This window comes from Podarcis gaigeae, assembly GCF_964106915.1.
Source record: "Podarcis gaigeae genome assembly, chromosome: 3".
Classification (NCBI taxonomy): Eukaryota; Metazoa; Chordata; class Lepidosauria; order Squamata; family Lacertidae; genus Podarcis; species Podarcis gaigeae.
Genome location: NC_139680.1, coordinates 103,744,570 through 103,759,253, shown reverse-complemented (window position 1 = coordinate 103,759,253; position 14,684 = coordinate 103,744,570). Strand labels below are relative to the sequence as shown.

Sequence of the window (14,684 nt, the reverse complement as noted above, 5' to 3'; positions counted from 1 at the left end):
GAAGTCAATTTTTGAAATATTGATTGTAAAACTAATGAAATGTATAAATTTGAAAAGCATAAATAAAAAACTTAATAAAAAAATTAAAAAGTGAAGGGATTTGGAAAGGCCTTGGAAATAAGGGGCAAAGCAACAAAGCGAACGTCTGAATGGTGGACACGGGACATGACTCCTCCTTTCCCTCGTTTCTGCGAAGGAAACTCAACTGGCGCAGCTTGACGGGTTAAGTTCTTCGCGGTCACCTGACCGAAAACGTCCCGCCCCCTCTCCGCGCCCTTAAGAGATAGGGAGGATCTCCCTAAGCGCGACCTGTGCCATGTTGGATTTAAAGGGGCCGCGGCAGAATTGGGAGGAGCTTAGAAGGAGGTTTGTTTTTCCTTCCAGTCGGGAACGGCCGCCGGCGCCGCCTCGTTGGAGGGGGAGGGGGGGGGGACACCGGCGGCGAGGAAGTGATCGCGCGAGCCATTTGCGCATGCGTGGCTAGCCATCCATCCTACGAGGCTGTCCCTGAAAAAGCAGCAGGTAGGAGCTTTGGTTGCCTTTCTTTCTGCCTTTTCGGAATACGGCGATTGGTTTTCATAATGGATATGCCCCCCCTCCAATCTCTGGCAGAGTGTTTTCGTTGCAGCAGGGTGGTCCTGCCGCAAAGGGGGGGTAGGCCTCAGAGGGGTGGTCTGCTTGCTGGCGGGTGGGCCAGCGGCTGCTTGCAAGGGGGAGGGAAATGCCAAGAGGCAAGACTGCCTCTGATCTGGGAGCCCCCCTTTCACCTTCTCCCCTACCCACCACCCACCAGCCTTAGGGGCAAGGCGATCAAACTCTGCACATGCTCAGGAACACTGCGGTATGTCCCTATGTTCCAAGCTTTAGTGCTGGCCAAGAAACACAGTTGCTGGGATCCAGCCCTGTCACGGCTTCAGCCCCGATTACCAAGCTGTGTCTGCCGGGTTCTCTCTTCCCCTCATTGCCAATGGCTCATGCCTGACTCACTTGCAAAGGGTTGTTGCGTTTGTTTGTTTTTGGCTTCTGTAGGGCTGTGGCTCTCTGCTGCGCTGGCAAAGCAAAAGACTCTGCTCCAGGCTAATAGAAGATAGAAGGGCAGATGCCCAGGATTCATGCCACTCCTTTACTGACAGCAGTTGTGTAGGCTGCCAGAGGAAAACGCTTTTCTTTCTATCTCAGTCTCCTATTTGGGCTTAGTCTTCACTGATCACAAGTTGCTTCCTGACCTGACCAGGAAAATGGTTCAATGCAGCTGCTGGGGCTGATACCAGGTTTTCTTTCGGAGTGGGAGCCACAGTGATGCTTTACAAGGCTTATTTCTTATATTGCGGCTGTTTATTCTCTGTTCTGGTGTTATCTCCTCCTCTGATTCAAGGCTGCCCCTATCAGCGTGGATTTATTTGCGTAAAATCTGACTTACTTGGCTGCAGTCGTACGTCACACTAAAGTCAGAGGGTCTTACTTCCCATAAACATGTTTAGGATTATGCAATTAAGAGTGGCAGCTGCCTTAGCTGATGATGGGTTTGAGATTCTTGATTTGGGAGCAGCCGCTACTGAGTTCTGCCTTTCTTTAGGAACTGTGGAGCAAGGATGTTTCATTCTCACAAGAGTCTGCCTTACCCATTTCCCCTTCTTTTTTAATGCCAGAGAACTATTTAATACATGTGGCATGTTTTGCTTAGCTGGGATGTGGTTAAAAGCCCTCTGATGCAACATTCTGTAATGGTCCTACCACTTTCCAATTCCTGTCCCGTTTTTACAAAGAATTTAGGACTGTCTGGGCTTTCTGTTGCCTTGTGCTTTTTCCTCAACTCCCACCTAAATAGGCTGCTGGGTTCCTGTCATCCTCTTGTTAATCATTCAGATGTCTGATGCTGTTTTGAACTCTGAAACCAGCTCGGGGAAACTTTGGGAGGAGCTGGCATGCTTGTTCTTAGTTTCAAGGTCTACTGTGTATGTGGCACTGACCTGCTATTTATAATCATGATGCTATCTCACCGTTCGGCTGTGGCCTCCTGCAACAGGGAATTTAATGGATTATTTGATGCGACTTCAGGCATTTCTTTTTCAAAGGACTGAGGTCACACCCGCAACATACATCCAAGCACATTTATAGCATATGGCTTTCCCCAAACAATCCTGGAAACTTGTTTACCCCTCGCAGAGCTACAATTCCCAGCACCCTTAACAAACTACAGCTCCCCGAATTCTATGGGGGAAGCAAAATGTGACCTGAGTTACTGCTGCAATTCTAGGCAGAGTTAGATGTACCTAGTTACATGTGTTGCGTGTCTGAGTGAAGTAGTTGGTATTGCTTTACTCGAATGAGTCTTTTCTCTAAATTATTAGGTGCACTGGATCTGCAGTGGGAACATCCATCTACCACAGCTTTTTAGTGTATTTAGAGCTTCTGCAGATAGATATATTGAACATGAATCACGATCAGTTGTGCCAAAGGGCCACATGAATTAAGAGTTTCACACTGTGGCCAACCAGGTGCTGTTGCTTCACCCTCACCTGGCTCATGCTTCTCCTAAGTGTTTTGTGATGGTGTCTCTATTCAGTGCTTTTTTTCTTTAAAAAATAAATAAATGTTTAGGCGTACTCTCATTTTGACTCAAGAAAATCACTATTTTATAGTTCAAATCGGGAAAAATAAATACAGTAAATGGACAAAAGTACAAAGATTCACAAAATGTTTAGGGGTATGTGTTCCCCTGTGTCCCCCTAGAAAAAAAAGCACTGCCTCTATTGTTATAAACTTCTAATCTGAAGATGATACTTGGCTAGGAGAGACGGGGAGAACAGTTTGGCAGGCTGAACTTATTTTCTGAAAGGATAGTGCTTGTTGGTTATATTTACAGATGAACTGATAAATGTATGATTGGATGGCAAAATCAATGTCCTGTTTTTGCTTTGGTAACTCAACAATATTTTTAAAAGGTTGCTTCAGGGAGTACAAATATGGATGAAGGAGCCCAATTTTAAACAAACTAGTATTGCAGAATATGAATTGTCCCAAAATGATGTTCATCTGAAGCCATTTAGCAGTTGGTGAATGGCTTCAAAAGACAAGACATTTTGTCCTAATACAAAAAAAAAAACCATTAACACTTTTGTTCACTTATGGGGTGGTATATTAACATCTGGATATTTTGCAGTTTGTTGGCCTCTTTTTGCCTTTGTTACTGGCAGATGTTATAACATGGACATCAGGTCTTGTTAAGCCTTTGCACTGCTGGCGTATGCATTTCCCCCTCCTTTTTAAAGTGTATTTATTATTTTGGTATCGTGTCTTTTTCTGTGTGTGTGTTTTATTAAAAAAACCCAGAAACCTGGTATTGCAAAAGCATACAGGGAAAACATTTCACTTAGCAATAGGAAAGATAGCAATGTGGTTGCCTGTATTCCTTGGTTTGTAGTTTTTGGAGAGAGGATCAGTAGCAGAGCAGCATAATGCTATGTGTGTTTAGCCTGAAGTTAGACTTAAGAATTGCCTAGGATGGCAGCCTTAGCATGGATGGTAGTTGTCTAGCTGGGTCAATGATCTGTCTTGGAGTAAGCTTCATAAGCACATGTTAGCAATACATTATGAAGAGTTCGTGTTTCTCAGACAAAGGATTAATGTAGCAGAAGTTGCTAGACATTTCTTAGACACCTTGTACACATCTAAAAATATTATTGTTATAGTGATTGAAATACATACCTTGATGCAGTTGTTCCAGCACACATACCAAACTATCCTATTCAGGATAGTGCTATTCTTTTATCTCAGATTAAAACGGTAGGTTGTAGAATTTGTGTATTCAGAACACCTTTCCTGTGTAAAAAAAGAAAAGAACATGAAGCACTTTGAGCACAGTGAAATGACACTGGCTATGACTTAATCATAGATCTGCTGTCAGTTTGGATTATACCGATTTCTACTTTCATGTGATCTATTCGGAAACATTCTCAAGCTAACTTTTCTTGGACAGTAACGATAAATGGTTTGGACAACGAATCAAGACATGTTCAATATAGGCAGGTTTTAATCAATTGGACAGCAGCCTTCAACCTTGCCTGACACAGGACAAACTTTTAAACCTCAACCTCAGACAAGGAATACTCCTGTATGTGCTTCTAACTGCCATCTACTAGTAGTTAAAAGTACATCTATAAGTAACTTCTGATTTACAGTAAAAGCAAAATTAACCAGGGCTCATCACACTGAATATCCCATTGGGAAGGGTTTGTTAGGTTATTACTTACATTCTTCCCATTCTTGCTCTTCAGATAATTGTTTCCAAAGCAGCTCACAAAGGCATAAGAAACAGGCCCTCACCAGACTCACTACTGAAAAAAAACAAGATGCGCAAGAAAAGAGGAGTGTAAGAAAAAGGTAGAGATTAGTTCTTCAAGGCCAGAATGAAGTCGTAAGCTATGTATGGGTATTTGTATTTGGTTCAGGCCCAGCTGATCTTCCCCTTCCTGGTGTTTTTGCTTGTTCCTTGGCTGCTATATGGGACCAGAGTGTCCTTTACCCCCGGTTCTGTAGTCCCAGGGACAACTGGCAGTGGGAGCTGAATGCCCTTTCTTGCAAGGAAGGCAAAGCAAGCCCCACTGGAGGCTGGCATGCCAATTTCAGTCTGCCTTCAGTCATTCCCAACTTGGCTGACTTCTTTCTTCTAAGCCAGTGATGGCCAAACTTGACTCTCCAGCTGTTTTGGGACTACAATTCCCACCATCCCTGACCATTGGTCCTGTTAGCTAGGAATGATGGGGGTGGTAGTCCCAAAACAGCTGGAGGGCCAAGGTTGGCCATCACTGTTCTAAGCAGTCCAGGGGTAGCACAGGCAACCAGCTTCACCCTTATTGTCAATGTTGCTTTGTTGATTTTAGCAAGGAGGAAGATAGGCAAAGCCAATGGATTCTGGTTTTGTACCCATCAGTGTCTCTGGCTCCACCTGCTGTTGGCCTCCCTGCCTTCCACCCTGTCATTACTGGCAAACACTTGGCAGTTGTTCCTTTTCTAACAAATAGATGGGGCCAAGCTGATCTTCCCTTGGCTTGAGTGCAATCCCTCCATAGCCCTTGACTATGACATGGAGCCCATTTTCCTTTAGATCTCCAGCCCTTGCTTGTGTTCCCTCCTTCAGAAATGAGTAGTCCCTCTCCTTTCTCCGACTAGATGACTGGTCATTGCCTAAGAATCTTTTCCCCTGAAGAAACTATCCTGTCTTATTTGAGACCAATTAATTTGTCCGGGTCTTAATCTTCCTATATTAAGAAGCAATGATAGGGCTATATACTAAGATTATCCATGGCTAAATTGTCTTGAGCACATACCAGGTACAATGGCATGTAATTAAGAGGATTAAAGTGCAAGTAGTCTGGTGCTGAATGAAGGTTCAGGAAAACACTGTCTTTCAGAATGTGGAAAATGCAGAGATTAGTGGTGCTGAAGTTGGACAACAACAACAACAACAATAATAATAATATAATTATAATTTATTATGTATACCCTGCCCATTTGGCTGGGTTTCCCCAGCCACTCTGGGCAGCTCCCAACAGAATGTTGTTGTTTAGTTGTTTAGTCGTGTCTGACTCTTTGTGACCCCATGGACCAGAGCACACCAGGCACTCCTGTCTTCCGCTGCCTTCCGCAGTTTGGTCAACCTCATGCTGGTAGCTTCGAGAACACTGTCCAACCATCTCGTCCTCTGTCGTCCCCTTCTCCTTGTGCCCTCCATCTTTCCCAACATCAGGGTTTTTTCGAGGGAGTCTTCTCTTCTCATGATGTGGCCAAAGTATTGGAGCCTCAATTATTATTAATATTCCCACATAATAATTAATAATAATTTAATAATAATTAAAAAGCGATAAAAACTAGAATTTCTAGTTCTTCCCGAAGTTGAGGAAGGAGAGACAGTTCCATAAGCTTCAATTCTGTATGCGGTTACCTGGGGGTAACTCAGTGAGGCTTACTTCTGTATGCAGACACAGAATTGCATTTTATATTTCCTAGTTTTAGAAATCCTTACAGATGTACTGGGCTACAGTACCCAATTTCAAGTCTTCCACGCGCTAAACATGAGCCTTGTTGGCTGGAAGAGTGGAGTGCTAACATTTAATTCAGTGGGGAAAAGGGATGATTCAGCTGTGGGGAGTTTGGGAAAGTGCTTTCATATATAGTGGCAGCTTCATCATTGGAGGCACTCTCTAGTCTGCTGGTTAAATGGTTGCACAAGCACAAAGCAATCAGACTGCTGTAAATTCATGTTTGCAAAAGCTGACCTTCCTAAGGAGGCTTGGGCAGTTGCTAGGCGAGGTACAAAAGGAGACTGAAGGAGAAGTGATCTTAGAATTTGCGAGAACAAAATAAAGTAACACTCTACAGAGAAAAATCTTTCCATGGACACTAGCTCACCCTTTGCCATTCCGGTGCTCTCTAGATGAACTACAACTCCCATCAGCCCTTGGACTTTTTGAAAAGGGGGAAACTAATTATGGTTGTGCCCATTTGTCTTCTTTTTCCTTTGCTGCCCGTGGAAGGGCTTATTGAAAGGCAGGGAGAGAGAAGCGCCCGGCCCATTTGCGTCCTCTTTGCTTTACTTCCCACTGGTCTCATGGAGCAACACTAGGCAGCTGCTCTAGCTATGGAGTAGTTTTTGGAAAGTGTGCATTGTGTAGAGTAGTGCAGGAGAAAGTTCAGCATCCACTCTTGTTGTTGTTTAGTCGTTTAGGCGTGTCTGACTCTTCATGACCCCATGGACCAGAGCACGCCAGGCACTCCTGTCTTCCACTGCCTCCTGCAGTTTGGTCAACCTCATGCTGGTAGCTTCAAGAACACTATCCAACCATCTCGTCCTCTGTCGTCCTCTTCTCCTTGTGCCCTCTATCTTTCCCAACATCAGGGTCTTTTCCAGGGAGTCTTCTCTTCTCATGAGATGGCCAAAGTATAGGAGCCTCAGCTTTAGTATCTGTCCTTCCAGTGAGCACTCAGGGCTGATTTCCTTAAGAATGGAAAGGTTTGATCTTCTTGCAGTCCATGGGACTCTCAAGAGTCTCCTCCAGAACCATAATTCAAAAGCATCAATTCTTCGGCCATCAGCCTTCTTTATGGTCCAGCTCTCACTTCCATACATCACTGCTGGGAAAACCATAGCTTTAACTATACGGATCTTTGTTGGCAAGGTGATGTCTCTGCTTTTTAAGATGCTGTCTAGGTTTGTCATTGCTTTTCTCCCAAGAAGCAGGCGTCTTTTAATTTTGTGGCTGCTGTCACAATCTGCAGTGATCATGGAGCCCAAGAAAGTAAAATCTCTCGCTACCTCCAGCCACTCTTATTTTGTTTTATTTTGCTGCTGGCCAGCCACATGGAGCAGTAGGCAAACATCTAGTTTAAAAATAATGTGTGCATTTGCGTGGGGTGGGGGAAATCACAGAGCTCACCTATTGCTTTCCTGCCTGCCAGTTTTGTGGCAGCAGCTGGCTGAGGGACTTTTTTTTAATGTGTGTGTGGAGGAAGAAATGCACTGATCATCCTGTGGCTGCTTTGTTTGTTTTGCTGGCCAGCAGCACCCAACATGGCCACTGACATAATCACAGGGCGCTGCTGGCATGTTGTTGCTCTGCCTTCCATGGGCGGCCACCAGAAAAGATGCTGCTGCATGGTGACTATTGTGTACTGCCTTCCATAACATTTCACTAGCTGCTGTGAGTGTGTATCAGACCTGGGCTGCTGCTCTTCCAACTAATTATATCTCTTGGTTCTTCCTTGTTTGTTGTTCCTTTGTGTTGCTTGCCAATCCAGCTGCTGTGCTTCACCTTTTCAAACTGTGGCTCTCTGCAGCTTGTATAGCTATAGCCTGTTACCTTAACTAGCGCGTGGTAGGCAACTGAATGGGGGCATGCCACAGTAGGGTTGTCCTCATTGCAGCTGAAAAGCTGCCCCCACTTCATGTATTGCTGGATGTTGCAAATTGCCTCAGACTCCTGCAGATTGTCATGCAAGAATCCTCTGGTGTATCCTTCCCTTTCGGCTCTGTCTGTATATTTGTGCTTGCTTAAATAAAATTACACCAGAAGAATACCACTGTTAAAGGACATGTTCCTGGTGTGGTTTTTTTTGGATGTGTGAGTGTGTGTCAGTTGTATAGATTGCTTTGCTGTAAACAGACTTGAATGTTTTAATAGGTATACAGTGGTACCTCAGGTTAAGTACTTAATTTGTTCCGGAGGTCCGTTCTTAATCTGAAACTGTTCTTAAACTGAAGCACCACTTTAGCTAATGGGGCCTCCTGCTGCTGCCGCGCCGCTGGAGCACAATTTCTGTTCTCATCCTGAAGCAAATTTCTTAACCTAAAGCACTATTTCTGGGTTAGCGGAGTCTGTAACCTGAAGCGCATGTAACCTGAAGTGTATGTAACCTAAGGTACCACTGTAATTTGATGTAGGTTTACTCTGCGATAGTAGCATGTTCACGCCAATTCCTACCTAAAACAGTTGTTGTTTTTTAGTCGTGTCCGACTCTTCGTGACCCCCTGGACCAGAGCACGCCAGGCACTCCTGTCTTCCACTGCCTCCCGCAGTTTGGTCAGGCTCATGCTGGTAGCTTCGAGATCACTGTCCAACCATCTCGTCCTCTGCTGTCCCCTTCTCCTTGTGCCCTCCATCTTTCCCAACATCAGGGTCTTTTCCAGGGAGTCTTCTCTTCTCATGAAGAGGCCAAAGTATTGGAGCCTCAGCTTCAGGATCTGTCCTTCCAGTGAGCACTCAGGGCTGATTTCCTTCAGAATGGAGAGGTTTCATCTAAAACAGTACCACTGTTATTCTGTATGGAGTGGAGGCATATTATCTGCATCTGGGCCTGTGAGATCTGCACTGTCAGCGTGGGTATTGATGTGTGGAAATTGTTCAACTCAGACACTAACAACAAATTAGCCCTTTGTACCTCTGGGGGATTCACAGCATTGGTCTGAACACAGCCACCCCTGTTCTGTGTCAAGAGGGATCTTGAGAGTGGAAGCAGAGGGATTTTTGCTGGTGATATCTGTTGACATAGGAGCAGTGTTTCATAGTGGGAAGGGGGTGGGAGAAATCAGTATTTGTGAAGTGGCCTAAGTAGATTGCTTACATCCGAAGACCAGAGTTCGTATGAGATTGTCTTGAAACAACCACGGGTATGAGAAGCCAAGGATTTTAAACCTGCATGTGTCTCTTGTTCAAAGAGTAAATGTTGCTGGCATCTGTCCTGAGATACAAAGGAGGGCAACTCTGGGGGTGAAGTAAAAATGCTGTGTTAGCAGCACCGAAGTGACTTCTCTGGGGTGCAAGTCTGGACAGTGTGTATGGAGGGCCTGGGCTGCACAAACGTCAAGACTCCCCACTCGGCCTCACTGATTATTATTATTTTATGAGATCTATATACCACCCTACATCAGGTCTGTTCACAATATAAAATCTGGGACAAAGTCCCTCCTGCAGAATGTTATGGTCCAAAGGAAGGCAGAGCAATAGTTTGTCATCTTGGTTGCAGGAGTTGCCCGAAGAAGTCATGCAGGGCGCCATGCAACCATCTTAGCCACAGGGGTCAGCAAACGTTTTCAGCAGGGGGCCGGTCCACTGTCCCTCAGACCTTGTGGGGGGCCAGACTATATTTTGAAGGGGGGAGGGAATGAACGATTTCCTATGCCCCACAAATAACCCAGAGATGCATTTTAAATAAAATCACACATTCTGCTCATGTAAAAACATGCTGATTCCCGGACTGTCCGTGGGCCGGATTTAGAAGGCGATTGGGCCGGATCCAGCCCCCAGGCCTTAGTTTGCCTACCCATGGTCTTAGGGACTCCACTCCAGATTTGTGTAGGCGTTTACTTCTTAGCCTTTTCTTCTCTTGAAGGTATCCTGTAAGATGGTGGAGGTTTAGGATCAGAGTTTTCCTTCTCCTAGATGGGCTCCCTTCCCAAGTTGTTGAGCCCCTTCTGCCTCTCACTTCCCTCTACAGCACATGCAGAAACCGCCTTCATGACTGTTGGACCCGTATTGGTCTCATCCAGTCAATCTGCCGGAGTCTTGTCTTGACATGTAGGAGAAGTCCCCATCTCGCTGGCAGTTTACACCCAGCTGGTTCAGCCAGCTAGTTGAAGTCGTTTCCCAGGGTGTGGACGCTGTCACATTAATGGAGTAAATGGCACACAACTGATCTTTTGAGTCGCACAGATGGACACTGTACTGCAAGAATGTGGAGCCTGTGGCCCTCCAGATGTTGTTGGGCTCCAGTTTCAACCTTAAGCCCCTTTTTTCTCCCCTTTCCCATTTGCTGTTTGGGTAGAATTATATATGAAGTGTGCAAACACTGGTCATGGAAATAAATCACTGTGGGGAAGAATAGCTGTGTGCTATAGGAAACAGTACCAGCTTTTAGCTTTCATCAAGAGAGTAAATTGGTAGATCCAGGTGAGGCTTTGGGAGGAATGGCGCTGAAATGATCATACAGTGGTAGTATTAGCCTTTTTGACACTTGCATATTCTCTGAAAGAAATGTAGTACTTGACTTTAGAGGGTTTTAAAAGTTCAGAAAAGAATGGGATATTTGGGGGGAAAGGAAATCCTTTTAAATAAAACTTTGCCCCTGGACAATTGTTGGTACTAAGCCAAGTTCATATTATGGGCAGTAGCTCCAGACGGGCTTTTCTTAATTGGGGCAAAGACGTTGTGCAGAAGCCCAAGGTTAATTGGTTCATTCTTGTCACGCTAAACTCTGGTTTAGCATGACATCCAAAAACACTAAAGTGTGTGTTGGGGTGAGGGACGCAGAACCCAAACTCTCCTTCTCTCTGCAGTCATCAAACTCCTGATTTTGAGTGTCCAGGATATTTTAAAATGGATAAATAAACAAAGCAAGGCATGGCAAGGCAAGTGGGACGCACTCAATGCAGGAAACAAAGAAACCTGAAGTGAGATTTGTCCCAAACACCCTCCATCTTTTTCCTCTTTCTACCAGTCTCCCTTCCCCCTGGGGTCATGTATTATTTTGTGATAGGCCTTAATTGTTAGAAGCCTCTTGAGTGAATGTTGACTGAAAACTAGGAGCCAGGGTATATACAATAATTAAAATGAAACTACTGTATTATTTTCATAGGGGCAAGGGAAGGCGGGTTGAGAACAGGATGCTGGACAAGATAGGCCCTTGGCCTGATCCTGCGGGCTCTCTTTACGTTGTTATTAGACAAGTATAGTTCTGTTCAAGCTGTATGAAGCTGTATTTCCTCCTGCATGCCGATTTTCATTTCACTCAGCAAGCTGCCCTGTTTAACATTTAATATCCCTTGACGTCTTCTGTGCGGCTTTACAGAGTCCCAATGGCTGTAAGCGACCACAGATCTCCATTGGGTGCGGCTATAATTAAACCACCTTGGAATGGGAGAGCAGAGTTAATATTTACCTAGCCGTGGAGTGAAAAGCCTTGTTTTTCTTCTCTCTTGATATAAAGCAAGAGACAAGGCTGCCTTGTACTTGAGTTTTATGGTAAGTGCTTATCTTGCACTTGGGGCAAAGCCCAGCCCCACCCAGTACCTGTTTTAACGTTTTGGCTTTCCTGTTAACTCAAATGGGGTAAATATATATCAGGGAGCCTGGCATTCACGTCTTCCCTTTGAAGACAGGCATGTTGGAGGGTAGCACTTGACAAGGGTTGTGTGTCTTGACATGCCATTAAAAGATGGGTCTGGTGCTTCACTGTATACTTTTCTATTTTGACTCATAATTTAGGAACATAGTGCTATAGGAATTCTGAGGTCTCATATATATAAATCTTATGTTCATAAATTTACAAGGCAAACATGTGCATAAGTATATAAACCACATGTCTGAAATAGCACAGGAGAGCAATCCTGAAACCATTTTGACTCTTCCAGTGACCTCAAATATTCTCTGCAGTGAGGAAGAAAAACAGGAAAGCCTCCCCATTGTCTATTTGCTCAAATTCTGTCTTAAGGGCATAAAGGTAAAGGTAAATGGGACCCCTGACCATTAATTAGGTCCAGTTGTGACCGACTCAGCTCGATTTATTGGCTGAGGGAGCCAGCATACAGCTTCCGGGTCATGTGGCCAGCATGACTAAGCCGCTTCTGGCGAACCAGAGCAGCGCACGGAAACACCGTTTACCTTCCCGCCGGAGCGGTACCTATTTATCTACTTGCACTTTTGACGTGCTTTCGGACTGTTAGGTTGGCAGGAGCAGGGACCGAGCAATGGGAGCTCACCCCATCGCGGGGATTCGAACCGCCGACCTAGGCTCTGTGGTTTAACCCACATAATAATAAGGACATATATGTGTATAAATAGGGGGAACCTGTGATCTGGATTCAGGAACTAAGTATTTAGCATCTCAAAAGGAGTGGCCAGGCTGCCCAGGTGAAGCAATCAGTGACCATTGTCAGGTATCCTGACAAACAGGATTTCTGTGGTAGACCGTCCCCTGTCATGTATTTCTGTTGGAGACCGCTTCCTTCTGTGATGTTTGTATGATGCTTTGGGGGGGGGGTCTTGAGCTACAGGATGGGCAATTTTAAAAGTCTATATAAGGGCTTGCACGCCATTGTTTGGGGTTCCTCTCCTCCCTCTCTGCGTGGGGTGAGTGGGGGACCCTGTTGCAACAGTTTAATAAAGATCAGGCTTATTAAACTGCTTTGCTTCTCAATATTCTCTGGTTGGCCTCTGTTATTTTCTCCTACCAATAGAGAACCTACTACAGGACTCTATACGGCCTCTTGCATACCCTATAAGGGAAAAGGAGCAGTTTTTTTTCTCTTAACAATAGGAAGCGTTCTTTATATTGAGTCAGACCATTGGTCTATCTAGCTCACCTTTACCTTTACCCATCCAGCTCAGTACTGTCTACACTGACTGCCAGCAGCTCTCCAGGGTTTCAGACAGAAGCCCTTCCCAGCCCTACCTGGGGGGGCTGGGGATTGAACCTGAGACTTTCTGCATGCAGAGAACTCACTCAGCCCTTCCCCAAAGAAGGGAGAAATGGGGTAGGGGAAAAGGTCCCAGTTTGTCTAATACAAGGGCAGTAGCAATGTGGAGACAGGAGGATGGGCAGTGAGAGGTCTAGGGGCATTACTGAGTAAAGTAGGGGTAGCCAACGTGGTGTCTTCCAGATGTAGTTGGACCACAACTCCCATTCACCCATGCCAGTATGGCTAGTAGTCAGGGATGATGGGAGTCCAACAATGTCTGGAAGGCACTTCCTGGAGTAAATATAGTATAATTTAGTATAATTCTAAAACAGGTTGCAAGGATTCTCCCCAAGCCCACCGCAGGGCACCTAACAGTGTCCTAAAAATATATATGGCTATAATATCAGTAGGGACGTGGGTGGAGCTGTGGGTTAAACCACAGAGCCTAGGACTTGCCGATCAGAAGGTTGGCAGTTTGAATCCCCGCGATGGGGTGAGCTCTCATTGCTCGGTCCCTGCTCCTGCCAACCCAGCAGTCCGAAAGCACATCAAAAGTGCAAGTAGATAAATAGGTACCACTCCGGTGGGAAATTAAACGGTGTTTCCGTGCGCTGCTCTGGTTCGCCAGAAGCGGCTTAGTCATGCTGGCCACATGACCCGGAAGCTGTACGCCGGCTTCCTCGGCCAATAAAGCGAGATGAGCGCCACAACCCCAGAGTCGGCCATGACTGGACCTAATGGTCAGGGGTCCCTTTACCTTTATCATTAGTAGAACTAGAGAAAATTCCCTCAAATCTTGATCTAGTCTTCCACCAAAGGCCATCAAGAATGAGCCTTTAACGAATTATCCTGGACAAACGCTTCCAAGTCAGGGTTACAGTCCCTAAAACAGGCCTTGTTTCTTTTTGTTAACCTTGGTGGTCCATGATTTTCTAAATCTGGGCCTTTGTTTTTTGAAGCTCAATATGTGCAGGAAGGTTCAAATGAAGACATGCTGTTCCCTGGATATCGGAAGGCCACCCATTATGTTTTAGATACGGTACTCAGCAGAAGCCTCTCTTGTTTGTAGGTTTGTTTTCCTGCAGGTATGGAGTCGTTAGGTACAGCTATGACGCCTCCGTCTGTAAGTTGCATTGAAATCAGCAGCGCTTACTTCCAGGAAAATGTGTTCAGAACTGGGATAGTCTGACTGCTTAGTTTAGTAAGGCTGTGATCCTGAACCCTTAGTAGGAAGAACTGCTTTAGCTTCAGCAGGGTGGCTGCATCATGTGCTCTCACACCATGCCCAGAATCCCATCGTTCCTCCAAGGAGCTCTGAACAGTAGCCCAACATAATGGCAATACAGTGGTACCTCGGGTTAAGAACTTATTTCGTTCTGGAGGTCCGTTCTTAACCTGAAACTGTTCTTAACCTGAGGTACCACCTTAGCTAATGGGGCCTCCCGCAGCCGCTGTGCTGCTGCCACGTGATTTATGTTCTCATCCTGAGGTAAAGTTCTTAACCTGAGGTATCACTTTAGCCAATGGGGCCTCCCACTGCTCCCGTGCCGCTGCTGCGTGATATCTGTTCTCATCCTGAAGCAAAGTTCTTAACCTGAGGTACTATTTCTGGGTTAGCGGAGTCTGTAACCTGAAGTGTCTGTAACCTGAAGCGTATGTAACCTGAGGTACCATTATACAGTAAGCCTGCAACTTACTGGTGGCTGAGAAGTCAGGGTGGGGCGTATTGAAG

At 45.4% G+C, this 14,684-nt stretch overlaps 1 protein-coding gene across 8 annotated transcripts in view; it reads left to right on the top strand.

Annotated features, from left to right (window-relative positions):
* Positions 1–264: 264 nt before the first annotated feature.
* Positions 265–14,684, top strand: part of KLC4 (kinesin light chain 4) — a 62,950-nt gene continuing 48,530 nt past the window's right edge. For 2 of the 8 annotated variants that reach the window (XM_083733400.1, XM_083733396.1), the window contains exon 1: positions 265–522. The gene's annotated coding sequence lies outside the window, so the exon portion shown is untranslated. The remainder of the gene's footprint in view (positions 523–14,684) is intronic. The other 6 variants (XM_083733394.1, XM_083733397.1, XM_083733398.1 and 3 more) reach the window with 6 other exon arrangements.